The sequence below is a fragment of the Mus musculus genome, chromosome 11, assembly GCF_000001635.26.
Source record: "Mus musculus strain C57BL/6J chromosome 11, GRCm38.p6 C57BL/6J".
NCBI lineage: Eukaryota > Metazoa > Chordata > Mammalia > Rodentia > Muridae > Mus > Mus musculus.
The window spans coordinates 66,954,720-66,975,191 of record NC_000077.6 but is presented as its reverse complement, the minus strand read 5'-3'; the positions used below and the strand labels follow the sequence as shown (position 1 = coordinate 66,975,191).

Genomic DNA, 20,472 nt, shown 5'->3' with positions numbered 1-20,472 from the left:
TTTGGAGGAAACTGAGGGGATGACAGCAAGGGAGATAGGCCTCCTGAGGGAAGAGAGGTTTTGACAGATGGAGTCTTCTCAATTGCCTTCTTTTGAAATTCTAAGAGTCTATAGTAGAAAGGTGTTTGGGTGACTGAGTTTAATTCCTATCTAGGAGCCATGAGACCCTTTACCACCTTGACCTTCAGTTCTTTAGAAGACACTGTGCATAAAGGCTCGCACATACTTCTTATATAATGGTAATTGTCCTTGCGTGAAAGTCTTCCTGTGTGGGTTTTGTGCCCTTCCACAGGCATAACAAAACAGCTTGTCTTACTCTAAAAAAGATAGAGCAGGGCTCAGGGACTTCCCCTTCCTTGTGGCTGTCAGCCCTGATGCATGCCAATTACTGCATTACTATGGCATCAACTCACTGCCTGACTGCAGAGATTCTAACTCTGTTGACCAAGTGATGGGTAGACAGGTAGATCCACTAACTAATGAATACACCCCCCCCCGACTATTCCAGATGTAGATAAATTAATCTTTCCTACTTTCAGATTTCCATGAGGGCAGCTAGGTTATAACATATATGGCAAAGAACCTTTCTTTCCCTCCTCTCCATATTTTTCTTGTCTTCTCTCTTTTAAAGGATTTAAAAAAAAATGTGTGTGTGTGTGTGCGTGCGCGCACGCGTGTGTAAGTGCAAGAATGTGCTCTTAACTGTTAATCCATCTCCCCAGCTCCAAATATCCTCTTCTTTAAATTGCTTTTGTTGGGACTGGAGAGATGGCTCCGTGCTTAGAGCACTGGCTGCCCTTCTGGAGGATCCACATTTGATTCTCTCCTCCCACAGGGCAGCTCACAGCCATCTTGTATGTCCAGTTGCAGGGCGATCTGATGCCCTCTTAGGGCCTCCATGGACACTGCACACATGGTGCACATACACATCCACTCTCACAGGCAGAGAAGCTCATAAATAAAACAAATCTTTAGTCAATGCTTTTGTTGGACACTTTGTTCCAGCAACAAGAGGAGTAGCCGAGATATCCTGAAGTCACTCTTCACATCCATTCTTTAGCTTTCTAGCACTTGTAGAGCCATCAGTGTCTCCTTTCTCATTCTGTATATCGATCATTTTGCTCCATTTTTCCTTATGAATCTATCTTCATCCATCTATCAAAGACTCAATATTTGGTTATCTTGATTTCATTTGTTCTTTTTATATAGTTTCTTCATGTTGGTGCAAGAGGGTGAATGCTGCCCTTGTCACCTCATGCTGGCTGAAGCTGGTGTCTGTGCTCACCTAATTGGGACTCTTTGATTTGGGTGCCATTGGAATTACTTGATGGGGCTCATTAAAACACAGATGATCTGCCCAGCAATGTGAGGTCTGGGAAGCAGCAAAAATCTGCCTTGTTGTGAGCTCCACTGACTCCCCAGTGCTGACTTTACCCTGCCTTTCACCTTTCACCTACATCTAAGTGTGATTTATGGGTCTCAAAGTGCTGTGCTATCAGATTGTCAGGTTCCAGTCCCATCTCTCCTTGTCACTGACTGTGATCCAGGATAAGTTCCCGAATTTCTCCCGATCATCTGTCATAAATTTACAAGGTTATGATAGGCAGGAAGGGAGATAAACTGTGGAAAGTGCTGACATGTGATGAAAACTCAATAGAAGTTGGTTATTACTGCATCGTGTGAGCTTGCCTGGTAGCTCGAAAAGCCCAGTTTACAGGTGGGAGTGCAAAGAGGGCTGTAGTGATAGTCATTTGGCCAGCAAGTTGAAAGGCAAAAGGGGAAGGGGAGCCCAGGTCTCATCTCTCCTCCAAAACTTTCTCTACCTCAGTTGACTATGATTTCTAGTGGTTACTGGGCAAAGGGAGAGGCTCTCTCTCTCTCTCTCTCTCTCTCTCTCTCTCTCTCTCTCTCTCTCTCTCTCTGTGTGTGTGTGTGTGTGTGTGTAATGAGAGGAAACTTAACCTTACCCTTTGCATGAGGTTTAAGTCTACCACTAACTTTCAATGTTGTGGGTGTAACTTCCATACTGTGGGGCTTGATATCATGCCAGTCCTAGATTAGACTTCAATCCAACATAAATCACAGACTCTGTAATGAGTTCAATCAATGGTTCCTATTCTGCCTCCAACATTCAGGGTATTGCAAATATGTGTGAATGTGTACAGGGTGGAGGAGGTGTAGGTCTCTGGGTGTATGGTCTCATTTCTTTGCTGTGTCCTTTAGTTCCAAAGCCCCTTGTCTGTCCTAGTGTAACACATTCAGAAACCCTTCAAGTGCAAAGCCGTTGACAATACAGAAGAGGATCTGTTCCTGGATGAGCTAAGTTGCAGGCACACAGCTTCAAGCTGCTCATCTTGCCACTGGAAGCACTGAACTGTCCATTCCAAGCAATCCAACTTCCATTTCCTCTCCACCCTGAGCTCTCCTGTAAGTGTCAGTGCTTGCGGAAAGGCATGGTATCATTTCTTCCTGGGGATAATAGGGTTGAGCAGCCGTTTTGGTGGTAATGCAGAAGAGTCAGGCGATGGAGACTGTCACGATATCTCGTAGCTTAAGAGGAATTTTGGATGAAGGACAGTAAAAATTCGAATGCTATCAATTAAATGAAGAGTGGCTGAGATGGCCAATAAGTTTGGGATTAATCAGGATTCTGGTTAATTCTGATTAATCTGGTTGGGATTGTGCTGTGAGGATGGCGTGTGGAGAGAGTGATTTCTAGGTGGTTATCACACGACAGCTGGTCCAAGTTCATCTGCATAATTGACTCCTGACATTGGCTTATATCAATAATAAATGATAGCAGAGATAAGGAGTTTCATTTTAGATGTCACCTTTAATGGCTTGGGGGGTAACCCTTGTTGTCCCCATGGGGAGGCTATGTTGGGACCTAGCAGCATAGTCACTTGTACTTGGCTGATACCTCGCAGTGTCTTTGGAGGCTAATGCGTGCTTTGAGTGGCTGTAGTTCACAGGCCAGGAATTTGAATTATGCCACCTAACCTGCTCCCATGCCTGTATCCTCTAAATAATACAGTGTTGGCATCGCCACTCTGTGTGCTCAGCACAGCAAGTCCCTGACTAGACTCCTTTACCCACCTGGCTGGCTACCCCAGAGACCCCCTGTCCATCTCTGGACCTTTGCTTTCACCAAGAGGGAAAATGACATGCGGGAAGAGCAGCAAGCCAGAGGCCAGGTAAACTGGGTTTCAGGCCACCCATGACTCATTCTTCCATGGCAAACATGGAGCTGGAATGAGAGGGGAGGGCTTCTTTCTTTTCCAGGGGACATTCGACATGGCTGGGCTTGCCTGGAAACCTTACAAGCACCCACATGTGACTGCTAGAGAATCGTTGCCTATGGTGAAATTCCTTCTCAGCTGGGCAACTGGTCCATGTCACTGGGCTCGGGAAAGTAAACACATAGGCAAAATCATGGAATTTTGACTTGAAAATTTGGGCACATTTTAAAAGTACTGAATACACACAAATATGTTATGGGGTGAAAAAAAAATCAACATTTGGGAGGAACATGGAGGAATTGGAGGGAAGGAAGTGTGGGGGGGGATTTGATCCAAACACATTATACACATGCATGAATATTAAATAAGACACTGAAAAAATAATAAATGAAAGTTGGCATTCACACAAGTTTGCAATCGTGAAAGATTTTGAATTTGTTTTGTTGGAGGCTGACCTCTTCCAGCCCCAGGCTGCTTCTCTCCTGTTATAGGGAAGAGTCTGGAAGGACCTACCTGTGGTGCACTCCTGTAAAAACAGCTATCAAGAGGTGGAGGCAGGGGGATTGTGGATTTCAAGTCAGCCTGTGCTATATAATGAGACCCAAAAGATGTGTAACAAAAAAAGATGTGTAACAAAAGATGTGCCAACAAGTGTACCAAATGAGAGAGGAAAAGGATGGCTCCATCTAGTACCAAGTAGGAGCAAAGACTGGTCCTGTCTATCACTGGGTCTGTCCTCTAGCTCCACTTTCCTGGGCAAGGCTTTGCAGGAGGAAGTGGGAAATATCTACCTCTAACAACTTGCTTGGCACTGTGGCTGAGCATCTTATGTTGCTCAGGTGGCCTTGAGATTGCTATGATGGAGAAGGGGTCCTGGGAACTAATTCTGGGCCAAACAACCACATGCACCTCACCCTCAGATGATTTTGGTGAAGAAGACAGGAGACTGAGTCTGTAGGACCTGAGGTAAAGCCCACAGGATGGTCTCTTTGGGAACAGGGAAGCAGAGCATTTAGTATAAGCCTCTGTGATGCTAAGCTAATGCTGGCCTTGCTTATGAGTTGCCCCTTGGATAGTTTCCAGAAATGGGAGGGAAGATAGGGCTTGTGGAAAGGGTTGAAGTCCTGAGCTAGCTAGTGGTAGTGGGGAGAGCAGAGAGTGGCACGAAGAGCTAAGAAGCATTTTCTCTCTTCTTGCACCACCCTCCTCCATACGGGCAGCTAAGAGCAGAAATCTCTGGTTTCATTTGTTCTTCACGGATTCCCAAGGGATTTATGGGGTTATAATGCATTACTTTAAATGTTTCAAAAACGCTAATGGAAATCCTAATACATCTGGTTTTTTTTTTTGCTTTTTTGCATAGCCAGTTATGGATGGGTTTGATTAATAAATCATGGGGAAATGAATTAATTATTCCATGGTGATTACAATTTCTTTGGCAGACAACAGACTTTAAGACAAGAAGGATGGCATGGAGGTGGCAGGTAGAGGAGAATTTTGTTGCTATTACGACCAGGTTGGAAATGGACACAGCATCCAAAGGATGTTTTCCATCCCAGAACCTCTCCCAGAAGGGACCCACGGAGTATTGAGCTGCCTGGCACTGTGGAGGTAGTGGGGTAGGCGTGGTAGGGGCAGAGGAAGGGCTACTTCCTTTTGTCCTCATCTCTACAGACTTAGGAAGTCATTAGGTGACAGTAAGAGATGGCTCTTGTCCTTCTTAGGAATCATGGGGCCCTAAGGCAGACTCTGACACTGAAAATCACCTCAAATTCCTAGGGGGCACTGTATCCCCCGAAGAAACAGAAAATGTGAGAACATCAGAATCGAAGACAAAGGGCTTCTGAATGCCCTTTGCAGAACTTCTACTTCAGGAAGTTTGAGATGAGACCAAGGATTTGCATGTCTAGTAAGGGGGAAGTGTTGTTTTTCTTAAAAATTGAGATCCCAAGGAGACGTGGGAAGCACTTGTCTATCCAGCTTTCTGGATGACAGGTCAGTTGTGAGACATGTGGGACAGTATGGGCTAGCTAGGACATGAGGTTCCCATAGCTGAGAGAGCTGCCTGGGGCTAGTTCAGCCTGGCTTGGACTCCATGTGACAGTCAGCAGGTCAAATTTTATGTTCCCCTGCCCAGAGGGAGTGCAGAGGACATGCAGTCATACACAGGTTAGCCCTTGGGCAAATGTTAAAGTCATACCCCAAACCAATCAGGATAGACAGTCTCATTTCTGGAGCTAGGGTTGGAACCTGGCCTCTGGCAACCCTTGCAACCCAGGTTTACCACCTGCACTCAATGGTCCAAATAGAAAAAAACTTAATAGAGAAAGCAGGGAAGGAGAGCTATTCAATGTGGCTTCATAGGGAAGATGAACTAAGAGGTCTAATACCTCCCCTACTGCCTGTCAAGTTCATGTCTCAAGGCCTAACCTGAGTTTTAGATTTAAACAGAGGACCAAAAGTTCGTAGAACTATCCAGTCTCCATTAAGGCACTGTCCCGCCCCTCATCTTTGTCTCAGCTCCAATCTCTTCTGCCTGTGAATCTGCCTAACTGTTAATCTCTTCCTAGAAGTGTTTTTCTCTTCTGGCTGAACCAGACTTCAGCCCGTTCCTTCTCCCAGTGTGAGGTTCCTGGGAAATTCCACACCCTTGGGGTCCAGTTGTCTCAATAGTCTAAAACCAAAAGGAGGGGCTCAAGTGTCTCTGTAGAGTATCTTCACTCCTGCCAGCAACATTACATTCTTGGATTTGAGTTAGCCTGACCTGAGTCCACTGGAGGAAATATTAACCCCCTATCACTGGACCCTATGTCTATAGCTGGCCATTAAGCAGGTGTAGGATAGGTGGAGGTGACTAACCTCACCAGTTTGTCCATGCCTAAGGGTTCCAAGGACACACAACCTTCAATACTGGAATCAGAAAAGTCCTTAGGGGGATAGGGAATTGGGTACTCAGAGGGACCGAAAGCTTTGCGTTTCTACCAAGATCCCAGGTGATGAAGCTGCTGCTGGTCCTCAGACTGGACTTTGAGAGCTGCTCCTTAAGTATTCCCTTGCCTCTGCCTCCCAAGTGCTGGGATTCAAGGTGTGTGCCACCACGCCCTGCCTTAAGTATTCCCAAGAACTGATTATTGTAGCCCTGGAGTCTTCTTCAGATGACAGACCCTTGGCAGGGCCAAAGTCAAAGCCTCCTGACTGGAATTAGCCATCAGGAATGTGGGTGTGTCCTCAGGGAAAGACAGCCACAGTGTTGGAGGGCAGAGGAAGAGGATTGTGGGAAAGAGGGAGTCAGGAGTGAGAAGACATCAGAGCCAATGCTGTGTGTAAGGCCATGCCCCAGTGGCCATAGTCTGGGGCTCCTCACTATGGAATAGGCTAGTGTCTTAAAAACAAGTGAAGCTAAGTACAGAAGAAAAGTGTTCCAGTAGTACTGGAGCAACTGGTTCTGGGAAAGAATTAGGAAGGAAACAGTAATAATTGGGGTCAGATCAAATGCAGTGCTTAAGCTATTAACATGGGAAATGATGCATTGGCTATATCTACCTTTTCCTCTGAGTTAGAGTTTGGGGACAGCTTGGTGTGGGTCACAATGAACAGCTTGGGTAGGGCCATAGTGGATTCATATCCCTGAATGTTACCAACTTCAAATGGCTGAAAACACTCACAGGGTCTGGAACCTGGGTGGGATGTGGCTGGACATGACTACTGGTTGCATAAAAGTGAATATAAACACAAGAGTTCTTAAGGCTGTAAAGTCAGCCACTACTGGAATCCATTGATTTGGGGCTTGGATATGCACAGAGAGCTTTCTCACAGCGCAAACTTGGGCATCCTAGACCCATAGTCTGATTCTGACATTCTAAGCCTCTCATCCCAGCGTCTCTGACAAAGGGTGTTTGGCTGATCCCCTTGTTGTCTTGGCTGGCCTCCATTCTTGCGTGCCTACCCTGCCAGGAAACTTCTGGGAGTCTTGGAATAGACAATCCATCTCATAAACAAGTTGAGTTATCTGTTAGTTGGCACCTACTGTTTTGTTTTTCTGCCAGATGATCACCATGTCTCCTGAACTGGTACAACCCAAGTGCATGCTGAGTGTGGACTCCGTGGTGTCCTTCTCAGAGAATAAACATGGATCCTTGATGAGGGAAGAAGCAGAATAAACCCACAACATGTCTCTTTTCCTAAAGGGTCATCATTATCCTAGCATCATTATCCTCGGGGTTGGTCTTTATCCAGGCTCTTTGTCTCTTCATTCAAATAACAGTTCTGAAACCACCTCAACCATAATCGAGCCAGCTTGTACTCCAGCCACGATAAGCTTCCCTTATCCCCAACTACTTAATTTCATTGAGAGGTGAGTCGAATCTAGGGAGCTTTGAGATCAATATTTGGGAGTGATCCATCTTTTCCTCTAGTATGTTCATATCCCACAGGGTTTATGGGTGCTGCCTCTGATAAGCCACAGGCATGTGTTTATGTGAAGACTTGATGATTAGCAACAGACGTCTTTAAATGGCTTTTTAAACACAGTGCCTTGCAGTCCTAGAACCATCATGAGCCCCGATGAGATGGCTCAAGATTTACAGCTCTATCCTTTGATTTCTACAAAAGGGGAGGGTTACATCTCAGGTATCTGCTCATCTAGGGGGGCCAATGCTGAATCCCAGGTGGTTTTTGTGATTATAATGTCATTGTCCTCATCTCCTCGTCGGTGGAAAACACCCACAAAAGTCTGTATGAGACGAGGGAGGTACTGAATTTAGGGGCATGCAAAAGCCCAGCTGCCTCCTAGGGAACTTATCTTGTGAGGAGTGCTGAGATGAGCCAGGAGGGAGGCAGGTGAGATGTAAATTGGCTTAATCTCTCACCCACCTTACCTCTCCCTCGTCCTCTCCTCTCTCTTCAAGCCCTGCTGGCTTGACAAACACCTGTGCATTCAGCACTCTGGCATCTGGGGTGACACAGAGCAGCATGGAGTCCTGCTCATTCCCTGGTACAGAGCACAGCCAGGTTGATGCCTGAGGTATGAAGTTGCGTGACTCACTTGTAGCATGAGTCTGCCTCACCTCCCCTGGCCTGTGCTGTTTTGTTTGCTTGTTTCTGCCCGAGGCTCTGTATGGCTGGGGAGAAGCCAGTCAGCCATTCCCAGAGGGAAAAAGAGTATTTGATTGACAGCATAGAGACCTGGGCTCCAAACCTGGACCTACCACTTTCAACTCCTTAAAGGTGCAAATGACACCCGGGATTCCCTGCAGTGAGGGCTTTGTGTGAGGTGGGAAGCAGCCACTGCGGCTCAGTCAGTCTTAGCTCTTTCGGTCTTTCTTTGGTGTGAGCATATGCCCTGGGCTAAGTGTGAGCCTAGTTTTCCCCGGTGAGTGCAGATGAGGCTGTTGCTGAGTGGGAGCCAGAGAATGCATTTGGTACCCAGCCCAAAGAAACAGAGACTGGTTCCATTTCTAGAACTCAACAACAGCAACAGTAACAACAACAACAACAACAACAAAATAGCCAGCTGTGTTGTTCTCATGAAGAGAAGCTAGGGGGACTCTAGCTCAGTGTCTTCCTAGGGACTTTGGTCACTAGCCACATGTCTTACTGTAATAATAGCAGAACCTCACGTAAAAAGAGCTGGTCTCTCCTGGGTATGGGGCAGCTCCTCCCTACACATTTCTAATTGACACTATCAATAGGGTTATGGATGATGGAGGTCAAGCAAGGTTCTGGAGAAGAGCTCCATCTTTCTTTATTTCTTTTGTTTGTTTGTTTGTTTTTTCGGGTTTGGGTTTCTCTGTGTAGCCCTGGCTATCCTGGACCTCACTCTGCAGATACTCTGGCTGGCCTCAAACTCAGGAATCTGCCTGCTTCTGCCTCCTAAGTGCTGGGATTAAAGGCGTGTGCCACCACTGCCCAGCCCATCTTTCTTTTAACTGGGATTTTTTTTTATGATATCTTTTCAGATTATATATATATATATATATATATATATATATATATATATATATATATTAGTTTAATAACAAATAAAAATTTCAAAAAGAAAAAGAGAAACAATAGAAAATACTATTAGCTAAGTAGCCTAATATATAAATACAATGAAATTATCTCTAATTTCTTGTGGGTATCCATGTATGTACGTGCATACTTACTTTTTTTGAGGTTATTACTTTATTTTTTATTAGATATTTTCTTTATTTACATTTCAAATGTTATTCCCTTTTCTTGTTTCCCCTCCAAAAACTCTCTATCCCATTCCCCCCCTCCCTTCCCCTGCTTACCAACCCACACACTCCCACTTCCCTGTCCTGGCATTTCCCTACACTGGGGCATTGAGCCTTCACAGGACCAAGGGCCTCTCCTCTCATTGATGTCCCACAGGCCATCCTCTGCTACATATGTGGCTGGAGCCATGGGTCCCTCCATGTGTACTCTTCGGTTGGTGGTTCCCTGGGAGCTCTGGGGGTACTGGTTGATTCATATTGTTGTTCCTCCTTTGGGACTTCAAACCCCTTCAGCTCCTTTGGTCCTTTCTCTAGCTCCTCCACTGGAAACCCTGTGCTCAGTCCATGGGTTGGCTGTGAGCATCCACCTCTGTATTTGTCAGGCACTTGTAGAGAGGCTCTTCTCAGGTTTCTGAGTCCATCCTAATACTGAGGAGCCAAGCTGCTAGCTGAGCCCAGAGATTCCAGAAGAGTCTACCTGGTGAGGCTAACCTCTGTGCTCCGTGTATTCCATTGTGTGTGTGTGTGTGTGATGGCAGTATAATTACTCAAAGTAGACTCCCAAGATAAATAAATGGGATGACAGTGCCCTAAAGCTGAGGGTGTGAGGAGATTATGTCACCATGCAGACTCAGAATCATATCATGTCACACACACAACAATATGTCCATTTCTTTCTGCAGGCAAATACCTCATACCATAAATGACGTGAGACATCTTAAAGGAAACACGAACATTATAATCCCTAATATAAATACCAAGTACAAAATCAGGCTATAGGAAATATAAATTAGTTGTGTAGGTCAGCTTGGATGACGTCTTTGTGATTGTCCCTGGAATGGCGGTCTTTGGTAGATTCTGGGGTCAGGCTGTAGTAGACTACACGTAATTTAGCCTAGAAATGTAGTTTTATCCTTTAAGACATGAACAACACACAGACAGATAGCACAGCACAGTCCTATAGTGCTTATCAGAGAAAGTGCCTGATAGTTTCAGGTGACCTGGAGCACACTGTGAGCAGCCCTCATGGCCTGGCTCTGCACCTAGGTGGGCCTGCGTGAACAGGAGAGTCCTGTGTGCTCACTGCTGCCTGCGCATTCATGTTGCAGTCTCCATGTTGGAATTGGCTTCTGTGTATCCCCTCAGTGGTGGGATGAAGAGAGACCAGGCACTTGGAGTCTAGTGGATGTCAAAGGGACATGACAACAGTACTGTGGGCCGCATGCTCACGGGAGACCCCGATTTCAGTTGGCAGTTCTTTGAAAAGACTTTGACCAGAGGTTTCTTTGGTATCTAAGCCAGGAGTGGAGTGGTTCCTATAAAAGCCCCACTGGTGGAACTTCATGGCTCCTCTGCCCTCCACAAACTTCTGGGGTGCTGGCAGCAGTATCAGTGGTTTGGCACGGGGAGATTGGGCTCCAGAGAGAGTCCTGGTATTCACAGTCATTCTCGGCTATCCTGGTGGGTGATGTGAAGGCTCCGTCATCGCAGCATCTGGGTCCCTCTTGGATACTATCGGAGGGTGTGCTGCAAAGACTGCATACCTTGATTTGATTCTTCTGGGCCAGACAGACCCATGCTGGACAAAAGTAGACAATTATGGATCAGGCAAGACTCAATGGCTAGACCTGGCTCTGAATTCCAGGGCCGTCCCTCGATACCCACCAATTTCTCTTGGAGTACTTTAAACAGATCTGAGACTCAGATTTCTTCCATCTGTAAACTGGAGCTTTGAGTGCTTTGTTCTGAGTTGGAAGCATGAGTGGGACCTGAAAATAAACCATTGGTTTGTCTGCTTACAAACAGTGGCCTTATCAAGTATTCGCTCCTTAAACACAAAGCGAGTGCCTCATCCTGGGCTTTTGGTTCTAATCTCTGCCCTATTCCTAGAAGTCCATCTTTGCTCATCACTCTCAAACCCCCATTTTCTCCCTCCACTCACCCTCTCATTCAATTCCCTGTACCTACCCCACCCCCTAGAAAGGAATCCTATGCTATCAGGCCACTGTCCTGCCTCCTTAATTTCATCACCAAACACTTTGGAGAGCACTCTGCACCCAGGCCTTGTACATCTCATCAGTCACTCCACACATAGCACTCATCTGATCCTTCCCAACTGTTCACTGATAAAGACTCATTGCTGAGATGTGTGACCTTTCCTGAGGCTTCGGTGCCTCTGAAACATACCAAGGCCAGTCCCTGTGCAGTTGATCATGTCTTCCTTTGTCCTCTTTGCCAGCTTCATCATGGCACTCCCTTATTATTACTGGGAACTTTCACTTAGACTTCTCAACCTATGTTCCTTGTCTCATCCTCTGAGCACAGGCATGGTCCACAGCTCTGACCTCGTCTTCCATGGGCCAAAGGCCATACTTTTTCATAAAGAGCCAGATAGTCAGTAGTTCAGACTTGTTAGGCTATCTGGTCTCTGGTTGAACTATCTAACCCCTCTACTACTGCATAGAGCAGCTGGGGTTAATAACAGAAGTCAAGGAATGAACGGAGAGCCAATGAGGCTTTACTTACAAAAATAAGAGGCAGGGAAGATTTGGTCAGAGGCCATATCTGCCAATGCCCAGTCATGTAGAAAGTCTAGCTCCAATGCTTACTGGCTCTCTCACATTGCTCAAGTGGGTTAATCACTATGCTCCTTGTAATCCAAATGTCAATGTCTGTGATAAAGAAGATGATGATGAAGAGGAGAAGGAGGAAGAGGAGGAGGAAGAAAAGGGAAAGGAAGAGAGGGGAGTTGTTCCATGGTTCTTTTCTCAAAGCATGATAGTATGGCGAAATGGAATAGGAGCAGTCCCTAGAGCCTGGCTCAGAGAGTCTTAATGTTCCTCCCCATGTCTCCTTTTTTCCCCCATTCTCTACAGTCTCCTCCTTCTCCTCAGCTTCTTCTCTCTCTACAATCTTATCCATAGTCATGTCTTCGGCTCTGCCTCCAGCTCTATACCTGATCTGTTTTCTGAGCTTGAGCAATGCACATACTCAACTATTAGGTAGTCCTGCTCATATGTTCCATTTGCATTTAAATCTCTCTGTTCTTGAGAGAAACATGAATCATTTGAATTAAACATGGCTTCTCCTGACCTCTCTTGTTCTGGGAATGGTGGCACTTTCTGAGCTTTTGTCACAGCCTGTCCCTGAAGGGAAGCAGGACGGGCGCCATTTTGTCAGGGTGTCTTTGCCCTCCTACTTATTCCCCTTTTATAGCTATCACTTCTCTCATAACTTTTGTTACCCAGAACTTGCACTTTCTGGGTGTTATCCCCATCTCTGAGCCTGTACCTTCCAGATCATTTCATCCACACTGCTAACTTGCCCTTCCTGGAGCAGGGTAGGGGATGGTAAGGCCATTCTCCAGTCTGTAATGTTGACATCCCCTCCACACCAAGGACCAAAAGCCTCACTAAGTGTTAAAGAGTCCTGCATGAGCTGCACTGAGGATCCCTAAGTACAATATATCTGATTAGCCTCCCTGAGCTCTTTAATTATTTAGTCTCTGCAGCCGTTCTCTTTCCAGGCTAACCTGGCCTATGCCATCTCTAGCTGTCAAGTTCTTATCTGTTTCTCAGGGCCAGGTCAGACATCTGAATCACAACACCACCACCCCCCCCCCTCGCCCACCCCCAACACACACATATCCTTGGCCAGATACATAGACCATGCTTCTAGCCAGGGGCTCTGTGCTCACTCCAGCTTTCAGAGCCTATGCAAGACTGGGCCTATCTCCTGGAATGCGTTTTCCTGTGTACTTTTGTGAAGCGGTGTGCACTTGCAATATCTCTCTCCTCAGATTAGAAATCCCTGGAGAGACTTGAGAGATGCTTGGCTGTTCACATAGCCCTAGCACTGTGTCGGTTCCAGGAATGGGCTTGCCGAACAATTGTGGGTGTCCTTTTACCCAGCTAACCTTTGAGCAGACATAGCAGCAGCGTGGACAGAGAAGAGAGGTTACCTACCTATTTGAAAAAGCAAATGCAGAGGAATAAGTTTCACTTTCCAAAGCTCGGGGCCATAAGCCTTGTATGCCTTTTAGTCTCGATAGCAGCACTGTGGGCGTGCTTGTTCTTGTGGGTGATAGTTTCATGATGGGTGTGTGCAAGTGTGAGGGAAGCCATAGGATGGTATGCGATTAGATTAAGGTGTTTGTGAGGGAGTCATGCTAGTGTATACCTTGAATATCTGTGTACAACGGGGTGGGGGGAGAGATGTATCTACATATGTGCAGTGTATTCATGTGTCAATAAAACGAAGGAGGCATGTGTGTACATGTATGTTTGCTGAGTTGTAGGATGTGTGTTGTAGAGGCCAGGGAGTGTGTGTGTGTGTGTGTGTGTGTGTGTGTGTGTGTGTTTGAGGGTAGGGATTGTCTTAAATTTGCAAATGGATAAGAGTCTTTACGTGACTTTGCCTAGGGACTTATCTTTATGGGATATGCCCGAGAAGTAAAAATAAATAAAAATAAAATGAAGCAAACAGTCCTAGAAACACAGTGGCCAAGAGATAAAAATCAAGAAGGTCTTGCTCTGTACACTGTTGGGCTATAAAAAGGAGCCAGTTATCCTGAAACTTTCTGGGCAGCCTTTAAGGGTTAGCACCAGTTGCCCTCTTGCCTCTGGAGAACTGGCACACTGCAGAGAAAGGGATGGCAGAGCTGCCAGACCACAGCTCTGTTCTAGGGCAGACTAGGAACATGGCCTGCTTAACTCAGGGGCAGGGTGGAGCAGGTCCTATCTGCTTCATCTTGCAGAGTCTCTGAAGGATGTGGGAGGGGATGTGGCATCGGGCTCTGAACTCCAGAGTCTGCTTCTTTTTCCTTGACCCCACTCTGATTGCTGAGAACTGGCTAAACCAGTTACAATCTGCCATAAATCATAAATAAAGTTGGCAATTATACTGAGGCCAAAGGTTGAGGAATGGAAGGGAATTGGCACCAATCATCTTGGAGAGACAGTGTTGGGCACCAAAGGAAATGTTCACAGAAAGTATTAATGTGTGACTCAGTAGAAAATGCAGTGTCCAGCATGAGTGGAGTGGGGAATTTGGGTTCTGGTCCTTTCACTCTGCTTTGTCTTGCCTCCTCTAGAGGTCTTTCAGGTGCACTATCTGATCTAAGCTTTCATCGTAAAGGAAAAGAAAGTGACTTGTCCGAGGTCACAGGAGAGCAGGTATTCCCACAGTGAGTGAGCAGCCTCTGGAGCAGTCATGTTAAGCTGTTACTCTGGACTACTCTACTTCAGGGAATGATGGAGGAAGAAGGTCATGGTGAACTGATGGTGGCTTTGAGGGCCTCCTACACACAAAGTTTGAAGACTGGAGAAAGTGATGTTGGAATGACTGTGTTCTATGGAGAACATGCCTGGTAGCCCCTATATCTGAAAATCCAGCTGGGCCTAAGTGAAAGCCTGGCATTTGGGAGCAGCATCCATTCCCATTCCCTCTGAGAACAAAAGAACACCCTCTTAATCCTATCTACTGCCTTAGGAGTTGACCATGCTGGGGAGGTTGCTTAACGATAGAGCACTCGCTACATGCATGAGGTCCTGGTTCCTGCCCCAGGACCACACAGGCAGAATTGATCATAATCTTTCAAGAGTGTCTGAAAGGAAGGGTCCACCACTGTCCCAGGTCAGCTAGCAGCTTGATGACAGAGGCTTGACTGAGTGCCCTTTGCCTTGCTTGACCACTGTCAGCAACATCCTTCAAGGTCTACTACCTCTACTTTACAGACTTGGAGCCAGGTATGGAGAAAGAAAGTCACTCTCCCTAGGTCACACAGATAGGAAGGCACAAACAGGACTCAAGCAAGATGGTCTAGAACTTCGTCCCTTTCCTGATATGGAGCTAAGGTATGGGTTTTTAAATCTGAGACAGGGTTTCTTTGAGTAGTTCTGGCTGTCCTGGAACTCACTCTGTAGACAAATCTCTCAAATTCAGAGATCCACCTGCCTCTGCTTCTTGAGTGTACCGCTACCACCTGGCTTTTATTGAACTAAAAAATTTTTTATAAAATATTATATATATATATCTCAGTACACTGTAGCATGTTGTTCATGCCCAGAAGAGGGCATCAGATCTCATTACAGATGGTTGTGAGCCACCATGTGGTTGCTGGGATTTGAACTTAGGTCCTCTCAGACAGTGCTCTTAACCTCTGAGTCATCTATCTCTCCAGCCCCAACTAAACTTTTTAAAATGGCATTTAAACTACATAGTTTATTTATTATGTGTTCATGTGTGTGTGTGTGTGTGTGTGTGTGTGTGTGTGTGTGTGTGTTAACATGTGTGAGAGCATGCCTCAGTGCGGAAATAGAGGATAATTCTCCCCTCCCACCATGTGGGTCTCTGGGGTTGAACTCAGGGCATCAGACTATTGAGCTTCAGTTGGATGCAGGGAGGATGTGGAGGGCAAGGAGCTTAGCGCTGGGTATATCAAAGCTCTGATACCAATTCCTATCACTCTCTGTGCTGCGGCTAGGGCGATCTTTTGGAGACAGACTCAGTTGAATCCTTACAAACCCTTGCTTGTAAAAACCCAATAGAGCAAGGTGGTGGTGGCGCATGCCTTTATTCCCAACACTCTGGAGGCAGAGACAAGCAAATCTCTGTGAGTCTGAGACCAACCTGGTCTACGGAGCATGTTTCAGGACAGCCACGGCTACAAAGAGAAACCCTAGAAAAACAAACAAACAATCCAGCAATCCACCCAACGGTAGCTTATTTTCATTAACGGAATGAACAACCTGTTTAAGAAGGCCCTTGGAGTCTCTGTGCCAGACTGGACCTCTGCCTGCCTCCACCTTTTCAGCCTTTATTCTTAGTCTTTCTCTGCCATCTTGCTCCTTTTAGACATGTGCTTTCCCCAGTCTTTTCCTGAGAGACTCTCTAGTCAAACCCCTTACCCCCTCAGTGCTCAGCCTGCTATCATCCTGGGAAGCCTGTGACTCCACCTTTCATGTTGATTTCCCTGTTGGAAGGTCCCTTCCTTCCTAGTTCTCTGTTCACTTCCTTATTACACTGCTATTAGTCTGACTGTGTGGCTAATGTCTGTGTCCCTCACCTGACAGTGAATTCTCTGACCTGATCTTTACAGCATCTCTGGTACCTCAACCCAGAGCCTGACTCATTCCCACGGTGCAGCAGGCATATTAGAGCCTTCCCTTGCTTCGAAGCTTCGTGATATGACTGATTCTTAGCATGACCAACTTTGAGGGACAACCATGAATTCCAAGTTTGGATTCCAGGTAGACTTATTCACCCAGGCTACATGTCTAACAACAACAACAACAACAACAACAACAACAACAACACTTAATGTCATGAGGACCCAGTCGGTTACAGCGAGCTTTTCCCATCTTCCCACGCTCAGGCCTATTTAGTGAGAGCAGAGAATTGTCTCCTCATTTCTGAGGCTAAAAATGCTGACGCTCAGCCGGGCGTGGTGGCGCACGCCTTTAATCCCAGCACTTGGGAGGCAGAGGCAGGCGGATTTCTGAGATCGAGGCCAGCCTGGTCTATAAAGTGAGTTCCAGGACAGCCAGAGCTATACAGAGAAACCCTGTCTCGAAAAAACAAAAACAAAAACAAAAACAAACAAACAAACAAAAAAATGCTGACGCTCACCATGTCATACACTCCATCCATGGTCACCCAACTAAGGGGCATGGATGCCCAGTGTGGATCCTGTGGGGATTCTGTTGTCTCCTTTCCTTCATCATTTATCTTGTACTCAACCTGCTTCTGTATTCCCTCAGCTCTGAGGGCCAGATGTAATCGCCAGTAAAAGATAGAACCATTATTTCCTTCCTCCGTCTCAGCAAGAACCTTTGCTCCCTTGCTTCTTGATCAAAGGGGAATGCCAAGCTGCACCCACCTGCAGGTCCCAACCCACCTTGGGAGGAGAGTATGATGATCAAACTGAATAGCACTCCCCTTTCAGTCCTTGGGGAAGAGTTGCCATCTAACTTTGGGTTCTAAGGGCCAGCCCATTGCTGTCCTTTCTGCTTCACCTCTATGTCAAAGCCTTACAGGTAGCTCTTAGGTTGTTCCATGCAGTCACCTGAGCCACTTGCCTGGCTGTGACATGTGACTTGACCAATGAAAACCCAAGCCAGTCTCTAGACTTCAGGACCACTGGGGCTGGTCTGGGCATGTGTGTTGAAGGCCTCAGTCTTTGTGAGGAGCAGGGTAGGGGCACTGCCGAGGGAAGCAGGCTCTGTCCCACCTGTCAGGTTCAGGGAGGAAGCAGGAGTGAAAGGCCATTCTAGATGGTTCTGCTCTGCTTGCTCCCTCATAGCCCAGTTCACACATCTCCAGGCATGCAAGACCATTAGCAGCTACTGGGGAACTTTCCATACTTTTCCCATGCTGGAGCCACTCCCTCACCCTTCTATACAACAGTGTCAAGACAGGCTCTTTTGTCCTATGTTCTATATTGAAAGGATAATTCTCCTCTGTGTGTGTGTGTGTGTGTGTGTGTGTGTGTGTGTGTGTGTGTGTGTGTTGGCAAGTGAAATCATTGTAGTCTATTAGAGGAAGAAGAAATAGTAGAGAAAGTGGTCCCTAAAAAGAAAGCACTTGTCCCACATTGTCCTGGTTTTACCTCTCACACTACACTAACCTGATCCTACACTTCTAGAATCCTTGGCTGAAGAGCAGTCATCCTCCCACCTCTCCATGCAGTCCTGCCCTGTCCCTGCCAATCTGAGCATTCTTCACCACCTTGCTAGGCAGGTCTTAAGTGCACTCACCTGGTCTTAGTGGCATTCTGTGTGGGGGCTTCATGTCCAGGGTCCTCAGGTTCACATCAGCATATGCCACCTGCATCCCTCTTGTCCATGGGCACACTAAAAGTCCAGCTTTTCAAGAGGTACCTCGATATTGAAGGAATACCAGGCCAGCCAGAACAGTAGGCTCAGAGCCAGGATCAGAGATCCTGTGTAGACAAAGAAGTCCCAGTAGTTTAGGGTAGCAAAGATCCCCAGTAACAAAAGGCCCAGGCCCACAGCGTCGCTCAAAAGAGCCACAATGAGGAAAAATACACAGCGCCCGAGATGGCATCGTGTACAAGGTCTACCCAGGAGCATTGCCCAGGAGCAGCGGGAGGAGCCCAGCTGCACTCCTGGGGGTGATTTGCATGGGAGGTGGCAGCCCTGTGCTGTCTCTGCCTCTGGGTGTGAGCAAATGCATGAGCTGGTGCGTCTTGGAACAAGAAGGAAGTACACGTGGGTCCTCCTTTATGAGCATAGCAGCCAGTGGGGCAGGATATTTCTTAACTGTTTCACGGTTCAGGAATGATCCCAACCCAAACAGTATGACATCACTGTTCGTTGGACTGGGCATTGCTGGGATCAGCAAGGCTGTGTGGCTGAGACATGTACCTTGGGTGGATTTGCAGTCAGAGGTCCCGTGGTCCTGGGAGAGGATGCCTTTTTTTATTTTGTGATGTGAGAGCCAGACAGCCTGGAGGCCCCGAATACCTGAGGACAGTGTCCACACCTTCTGTGGTAGAACAAGGCTTTCCTCTTCCTCCTGCCCCACTCTTCCCAGTGGGAAATTGAGGGCTTTAAAAACTAATTGTATTTGTTCTTTGTTCATTTTTGTTTATAATGCATTCTAAATTCTCTCATCTTCTACCCTCTGCTCTCTCCACCCCCATTGCCTCCCCTCCCCATATGGGCAAGAGTCTGTTGACACCTGTAGATTTTGAAATGATTCTCTGCTTGCCTCTACTGAGTTCTGCAGGATGTGAGTTCCCAAAAGTGATGGACAGGAAGGATGAGAGATGGTGGGGAGTTGAGGAGACAGGGAGATGATAGGGTGAGAAGGCTCTCTTGCTTCTGCCTGCATTGCATTCTGTGGGGGCCAAAGATCCCAGGCATGAGCCCCGCTCTCCTCACAGGCTCCAGCATGTCACATGTTTCACACTGTTTTCCACACCAACTAGGTTTTTGCTTGTTTCATCTCCCACGATGCCAATCTGCCCATACAGATACCGTGACCATCCCTGAGGAGGTCTGCATGTGACAGGTAAGTTTTATCATGATGCTTACTTACAAGATGAGTAGGGTGACAATCACATGAGAAAATGTCTAGCGCCACCCCTTTAGCAGAGGTTCACAGGTGGGTATCTGTTCTCATTCAGGGGGAAGCCTCAGATGAGGCCCTTCCTGAGCCTCAGTTTTCCTAGCTAGATGAAGCAAATAATTTCTACTTCCCATTTTCCCCCCAAAATGAGAATAAACATTAATTCACCTACCTTCCTGTGTATAGAATACACTTTGAAGGGAGAGAAACTCGCAGGAAACATGTTGGGGAAGGAGAGTGAGGCACCACACAAGTCGGAGGTTTCAGGATTCAAAGCATCTTAAGATTAGACCCAAGCCAGGTAGCCAAGTTGGAGCATCTCAAAGAGAGAAGTGTCTGAGGTATTCCTCTGGTCCAGCATGGCATCCCTTCTGGTGTATCCTCAGAGGCTGTTCACCTTTGTGGAATGCCTCTTTTCTAGGGAAGCCGTGGCTCTTCCAATTTGTTAGCCAGCTTTGCTTATGAGAGTCTTGAAAAGATGATTCATGAGCAGTGATGGCAAATGGAACCCCTGCTGTGGCTGCGTGTGGCATGGCTGGCTGACTACTTCTGGTCCCATGTATCTTTTGAGAGTCTCTCTCTCTCTCTCTCTCTCTCTCTCTCTCTCTCTCTCTCGTTTAGATGGGTGATTAGTGATAACATTTCTACATGCTGGAAAATCCCTTGGTCTTGGTCAACCAGGATGGTTGGTCAATGAACTGTTATCTCGCTTGCAATGCCAAAGGAAGCTGCTAACAGGAAAGCTCCCTACTGCTCTATCTCTGGCCACCTTTGCTCAGTGCACTCCTTGGCTCCATGGGTTCTGCCTCTCTTCAATGACTGTAGCACAAAGGTTGTCCTTCAGTATCCATGGTGATGCGTTTTAGATTCCTGGAAGATACCAAAATCAAGTCCCTTGTACAAACAGGCTCAGTGTTTTTATG

General features: G+C 46.7%; 1 long non-coding RNA gene across 7 annotated transcripts; it reads right to left on the bottom strand.

Moving 5' to 3' along the window:
- Window positions 1–10,175: 10,175 nt before the first annotated feature.
- On the bottom strand, window positions 10,176–20,100 carry Tmem238l (transmembrane protein 238 like). Of its 7 annotated transcripts, none has more exons than NR_169093.1 (4): window positions 19,722–20,100; window positions 18,214–18,398; window positions 11,123–11,226; window positions 10,176–11,036 (listed from the first exon to the last, which is right to left on the bottom strand). It is a non-coding gene; the product is annotated as a transmembrane protein 238 like (long non-coding RNA). The 7 variants fall into 7 exon arrangements; NR_169096.1 differs by lacking the exons at window positions 18,214–18,398; window positions 19,722–20,100 and adding exons at window positions 11,984–12,129; window positions 17,087–17,284; NR_130315.2 differs by lacking the exon at window positions 19,722–20,100 and having other exon boundaries at window positions 18,214–18,650.
- Window positions 20,101–20,472: the final 372 nt, after the last annotated feature.